Source organism: Brassica napus, chromosome C3 (genome assembly GCF_020379485.1).
Source record: "Brassica napus cultivar Da-Ae chromosome C3, Da-Ae, whole genome shotgun sequence".
In the NCBI taxonomy this organism is placed as follows: Eukaryota; Viridiplantae; Streptophyta; class Magnoliopsida; order Brassicales; family Brassicaceae; genus Brassica; species Brassica napus.
In genome coordinates, this window is record NC_063446.1 from 51,027,318 (window position 1) to 51,034,424 (window position 7,107).

Consider the following 7,107-nt stretch of genomic DNA (forward strand, 5'->3'; position numbering starts at 1 on the left):
GAGAAAGAAGAAAGAATTTTTCAAGAAACCTCTCTATGAGAATGAGTAAGTGCAAAGATTGTGAAGAAAGTACCTCCCTTCGGCATAAGAAATTACTATTTACTTGCGGATTTTCGGACACAAACTTCGCCCAAATACACCAATCTCATCTGAACTCGCCATACCGCACGTTGGGATCTCACTAGAAATCCACGATCCTAACGAGCTGGGGGGCTAACAGTTGGGGTCGAAAACGGTTACGACGAAGTTAACGTCCAAATCCCCGAAGAAGAAAAAGAAAAACCTTCTTCGACAAATAGTTTTTTGAAATAGATTATTCCTCACAAAAAGCTTTGCGGAGGAAACACGAGACATCGGACAAGAGCTCGAAAAGGGTCGCTACGCAGCGACCGAACGCGTGTTCCGCTCGGTTGCTACGTAGCGACCGAGCTCGAGCCGAAGCTCGGTCGCTACGTAGCGACCGAGCTCTTCCGAAACGTCAATACGACATTAGTCCATGCATTCTCGTCTACCCTTCGATGCTATCTCCCGAAGACCGTAGCGAACCCATTTCATGTTTCCCGCCATTCTAAGTCATCGATCAAACTTTACGGTAAAAACCGCGGAAAGTTCACTCTTTATCGAAAGAAGCCGTAATAAACGCTTCGAGTCAGAAGACGGCCCAAAGGGACCTAAGACATGACTCGAGGCCCAACTTACGATTTCTTAACCAACAGCCCGTAAGCCGCATGACGGTTTACACTTGGTTCGCGAAGAAAGATAAATGTCAAGTTTCTGCGGATAAATACGAAATTTTGAAGATAATTACGAAGATCGGAAAAAATGGAATATCTCTATTTTTATGCTATGGCGGCTTAAGGATAGAAGAGGAAGAGCGTAAACCGACCTAGGAGCCAGTATATAAGGAGTCCTAGGCGAGAGGCATGGAGGAGGTCTTTTTCAGAGAAAACTTAGCACTTAGAGCGATTTAGGCATATTTCCGTTTTTGTTATTCGAGCTGCGACTCAACTAGGTTATTGCCGTCTTAGGGTTTAGAACTAGGAATCTCGCCGACAGCTCTCGTAGCCCAGGCTCTTACCTTGTTGTAATGCTCAAACGCGAATTCGGAATAAGATCTACTTTGCTCTCTTTTCGATTTCTTATGCTTTATCGTTGTCATTCTTGTGTTCTGATTGCTTGGCGTGTGGTATTAGCAGATATCCGGGACCTCTGGGAAATTAGGGTTTTCCTTGTTTCCTTATTTAAACGGAAATCGACAGTGCGAATTTCGGTTCCCACACTTGGTGCGCAAGAGTTTTCGTTAAACCAGAACATGTAGTGAGAAAATCAGCTGAATAACTTACAAAGTTGGAATTGATTGAAGACAATATGGTTCTCTGAAATTCAAAGTTTGTTTTTAAATAGAATGAAGAAGCAAAAAGAAACAAATATATGTAAACATCTTTAAGCACAACGATCAATTTCTTTATGAATGTGGTTGCTTCTCTTTTCATCCTAGGGTGCTCCAAACTTTCCTGAGGTTTTAAAATAGTTACTGATCCACATTTCTTCATCAGCATTATCTTATTTGTATATGTTCATCAAGAACAGCATGGATCATGAACAAAATTAGAATCTATATGTGAACTGATTATGTATCTCAACAACTTTGTGAATCTAGAAGACTATTCATATATTCAACACATACATATGAACGTAAGCATAATCTTTACAAAGATATATGAGTGGAAGTTATGGAGACTATAGAACATCTAAACTCATGGGTAATGAAAAATCCATTAAATCTCTGTAGTGTGAACTTTTTTACATATACATAGATTTCCTATCTTACCTTCTAGAGGAAGATAAGTTGTGGAGTGAACGAACGAACCCATTGATAATACCAGAGCTGGATGACACCTCTGTGAAAAGTGGCGTGATTCCTTGGTCTTTCGGGGTGGAAGGTCAGACCCTTAGCCTGCTACTCTTTTTCTCGAACAACGTCAGCGTTTTCCCAGTTTACAAAAGCTCTACACAAAAACCAAATCAAGACAAATTGGTCAGTTCCTAGAAAACAAAAAAAAAGGCAGAAAAGCAAAAATGTAACCCAAAGTATTTTGATGGGCATCAAAGATCTTATAACTTTCTGGAGAAGGGTTAAATATGAGAGCAATAGAAAACAATGATATGAAAGAAATCTATGTAACTTTCTGTTTCTTTTACCTCAACAAAATCAGAAATAATATTGAGATTGGTAAACGATTGGGATTGTTAAACATAAGAACGCAAACCAACATTAATCAAAACGTGAGTCATTCTAAGAGAAAAAACATAGCAGCTCACCCTGAAAAAAAAATGAAAAAGAGAAGACAACATCTTTCAATCCCCATTAAATATTTTTCTGTGTGCGTTTGGTAATCATGAATATCGAACTCACCTTGAATATACTGTCTAGGATACTTTGGATCCTATCCATCAACGGTGAATCCAACACCGACACATGTTTCCAAAATATGGCTAACTCAGCTCTTTTGCAATAGATTTATGCCTCATCCTAGCAATCTCAATGAAATAATCAAATGGAATATTAATCTCATCATAGTAAAGTTCTTAACTTTTTTACGGTCTCTCTCCGGCTCTTTCAACGCCTGAATGACCAAAGCTGCAGCTGACGATTCTAAACAGTCAGCTTGACGGTGATGGTGAAACATTGTACGGTAACGGTAGCTTCCACGATTGTGGCCTGCGATACACCAACAAACATAAACAACATCAACAAACGAAAATGAAATCATCTCCCAAAGTTCTGGATCGAAATGACGAATTTCACAGGATGTGATTTATGTATTTATAATTAAAGATTCATAGAAAGAAAGTAATTGAGGAAGCTTTCAATGACGAATCGTGGGAGGAGTGAAACATCTCTGAAGAACATCACTTGATTGCCATGCGCAGAGGAGAGAGCGGTAGAAGAGTTTGGTTTCATCATAATGGCAGATGAAACAGTAGACTTCCCGTTGGGTTTCATCACAATGGCGGAGGAAGCGGTGGACTTCCCGTTTAGTCTGTTCTCGCAGTCGCGGAGGAGGCGGCGGTCTTCTTGTTGGTCTTGCCATCGCTGGAGATTGAAGAGTTTCCTTTGGGTTCCATCTGGATGATTGTCTGAAAGAAGCTTTTCAATTTTAATCAACACATAAGCTAAGAGAAGAGATTTAATAGACAAATGGAGAGGAAATTGATTGTGGAGAATTGATTGTGAAGAAGGGATGATCAAAACTCAGACGCTACGGTTTCAAGGGGAGAAGACGAAGAGACTCGCGACTTCATCTTCGTAGATCTAGGTTTAGATAATCGAAGAAGCCCAAACCCAAATTAAACGAAGCCCACACACACTAAGTCCATTCAGAACAAATTTTAAGCCCAGACCCGAAAATGAAATGTTGTGATTGGATGATTATTTATGATGACGTGGCATAGTTAGATTTTTAGGAAATCCCCCTTTTAGTATTGTGATGTTTCACTATTATTTTTCAATTGCAAAGTAACCCACACAGACTTCTTGCGACAGTGAGAATACTTCGGGAAAACTTTTAGAAGACTTCTTGACATACCATGGATTTCACCCATTTCCATCCATGGTATATAAGTATTTTACTATCTATATATTATATATTCTATCCTATTAGGTATGTTTTCAGGTTCATGAGTATCTTGGAATAAAGTGATGATTATGAGGCATTTAGGAGCTTAAAAGAGATTTCATCCGAGCTGACCATTAGAGGTCGATACGAAGAAGAAGCAATCGATCGATGCACATCCAGTGCCGTCGATCGATACAGAAGAGAGACCTCGACGATTGAAGATTATGATCGATCGATGTACATCCTGTACCATCGATCGATGTCGAGAAGCGAGACGCGTGACTTGGTTCCAGCCGACTTTAAACCCAAGATTTCACCAAATTACAAAATTACACCTGGCGAGTTTTTAACCTAATAGTTATATACTTGCCTAAGTGTTAGGAGGCAGGAGATCTTTTGGCCACCATTATATTCTTAGTTTCAGCAGAGAGTTTTAGGAGAGAAAATCATAGAGAGATTTGGGATTGGAACTCCATTGATTCATCTATTCTATTCTATGCAGTTTTTATATACATTTTGTGTCATGAATTGCTTAGCTATGTCTGAGTAGTTCACTTGTTAGATTCAGGTTTCAAATAGGTTAGAGGGATTAGCCCCATCTATAGATTTGCTAAGTTGTGATATTCATTGATTGATTGTTCTTAATGTTTGTTTTAGCCTTGCTAACTAGAACATGAACCTAGGAATCTGCATGTGTCAAGCATCCTTGATCATCCAGTCCTGAATCTAATCTGTCATGTTAGGACTGCAAGAGAGATGCTAACCGCTGATCTAGGAGACTAGTGAGCATTATCAACCTGCGCCTAGAGCTTAACTAGAAGCATCGATCGATATTGTCTTCTGACAATCGATCGATATTTGCGAAAGGTGTATCGATCGATATCCCTATAGGACCATCGATCGACATTTTCTTGTGATCAAAAGATGACAGTTGAGATCCAAGATCTAGTTAGTTAAGCAGTGAAACATTGCCATCGCTGATCACTGTGATTAAGGAGTTGAGCTCTAATATATCATGCATGCAACTGTTAGGCATCTATAGGATTATAATCTCCAACACCTAAATAGAAACCCTGCATCTAACATCTTCAAATAAGTTACACCCCCAATCATCTTGTTAGTCGAGCAATAGACTTGCTCAATTAGGATTGCTATTTACTTTTAAACTATAAAACAACAAACACTTAGAATTAATAATTTACTAGATTAAATAGGTTTCCTAGCTCCTTGTGGATTCGATCCCTAAGTACTACAACTGAACCTCTTATTTGAGAGAGTAATTCACTCCTTAGGGTAATTTGAGTGGTATCAAATTTGGCGCCGTTGCCGGGGAGCTTTGATCGCCATTAGATTTAGTATTAATGATTCTTATTCTTTTCTCTACCCCCATTCTGACACAAATTTTTTTCTTGTCTTTTCAGGTGCATGCCCAGCAGTACTAGAAGCAACAAGGACAAACACCTGCTATTCTCAGAAGATCCTGCTCACCTCGAACATACGATCCGGAAAGACCAACGTTCCACATCGCTCGACGCAGCAGCTTTCACGTCGACTGATTCTCGCACCCAACCGTCGACCGACACCCGACCTTCATCGTCGACCGATCTACATCGTTGGACATCGATCGATACTACACCGCGTACATCGATCGATCATCAGTCGCGAAACATGGTTGCGATTGTTATTCTCAGACAGGATGAGAATGGAAACCTGTATGACCAGGATGGTCATCTGCGTAATGCAACATGTCAGAAACTAGACGCTCATGGGAATGTAATCCCTGATGCTGATGCTACAGGAGCTGCTCAACCTGTAGAAGAGGCTGCTCAACCAAGGGCACTGGCTGACTACAATCGTCCAGATGAGTACTATACCAACATATCAGCTATTCGACTTCCAGAGATTCAGAAGGAGAATTTCGAGCTGAAGCCTCAGTACTACACACTCGTGTTGCAGCTGCCCTACTCTGGGTTACCGTACGAGCATCCTATGGACCATCTAGAGAGGTTCGAGGATCTTATCGCTGCTATTCGTATGGATGGAGTCCCCGAGGACTACCTATTGTGCAAGCTCTTCAAGTATACTCTGACTGGAGAAGCGATGCACTGGCTTAAGCAGCTACCCACAGGATCTCTAACATCCTGGGCAGACATCAAGAATGCTTTCTTGTGAAACTTCTTCGTTGAGGCACGCGCTGAGGACTTGAGAAGCAAAATTAATACATTCGCGCAAGAGACTGGAGAGTCTTTCAAAGATGCCTGGATCAGATTCAAGTTCTTCCAGCGAGACTGTCCACACCACGGATTCAACGAAGTGCAACTGCTGAGCACCTACTTCAGAGGTATCGCCTTGAGGTATCAGATGGCTCTTGATACAGCTAGCGAGGGAAACTTCAACACCAGGAATCCGGTGGAAGCTGTGAGACTGATAGAAAATCTAGCAAGCGGCAGCAGCACCAAGAACACTGACTTTGAGAGGAAGAAGTCTGTTGCATCCCTTGGGAAGGAGCAGATGGACGAAGTTAGAGCAAAGTTAGATGTGGTTCATGAGCTTCTCAGGAGGCAGGTCTGCTCAGCTGAAGGAGAAGTAGCTGTAGACATGGAAGGAGAAGAAGATGTGAACTACATTGGAGGTACTGGATTTCAGAGGTCTGGAAACCAGGGTGGAAACAGAAACTTCTATGGCAATGGTCAGAGGAGTAACCAGAGTTCACAGTTCCAGAAACCTTTCAGCAACAACAGCAGAAGTTATGGAAACTCATTCTACCAGAATCCACCACCACAGACTCAGGAAAGCAAGATTGAAACAATGCTTGACAGAGTTCTGGAAGGACAACAACAACTCACTGTGGATTTCAATGGGAAGATAGATTCCGCCTACAACAGTCTGAACACAAGAACTGAGACCTTAGGGATTCAGCTTAGGAAGCTTGAAATGCAAGTGGTTCAGACTGGAGACACTGTAAAGAGGCAAGAAGCCTTGGCTAGAGAGGCAGGAGTTGAGAAAGCAAAACACCACGTAAATGCCATCTTAGATGATGATTTCTGGCAAGTGGTGAAGCATGAGAAGCTTGGAGAAGAAGACTACGAACTCGAAAGCTCCATGAGTTTCGGCGGATCACAGTGGTATCGACCGATGTCAATGGATACACATCGATCGACAGACCATGACGAAGATCGATCGACGGATTACTCTAAACATCGATCGACGTCATCTACTGAATCGACTTCGGAGTGTAGTGCAGTTCGAATCATGACTCATGAGGAATTCGCAGAAAAACATCCTCACCCAACCTCCCCTTTCTACGTCAAAATCGATCGACCGCATGACCCAGCCGTCGACTGACAGAGAGAGACCGATATCGATCGACCCCCCTCACCTCCCATTGATCGACGGGCACCTCTCACCTACCGAGTGCGGTTACCTTCTATTAATAATAACTGAATCAACGCACTCAGACCACCACCTAAACCTTTAGCAAACCCAT

General features: G+C 41.7%; 1 long non-coding RNA gene across 1 annotated transcript; it reads right to left on the reverse strand.

The window, feature by feature from the left end:
* Window positions 1–1,372: 1,372 nt before the first annotated feature.
* On the reverse strand, window positions 1,373–3,707 carry LOC125583962. The gene is made up of 2 exons (XR_007320970.1): window positions 1,832–3,707; window positions 1,373–1,514 (listed from the first exon to the last, which is right to left on the reverse strand). It is a non-coding gene; the product is annotated as an uncharacterized LOC125583962 (long non-coding RNA).
* Between the last annotated feature and the right edge of the window lie 3,400 nt (window positions 3,708–7,107).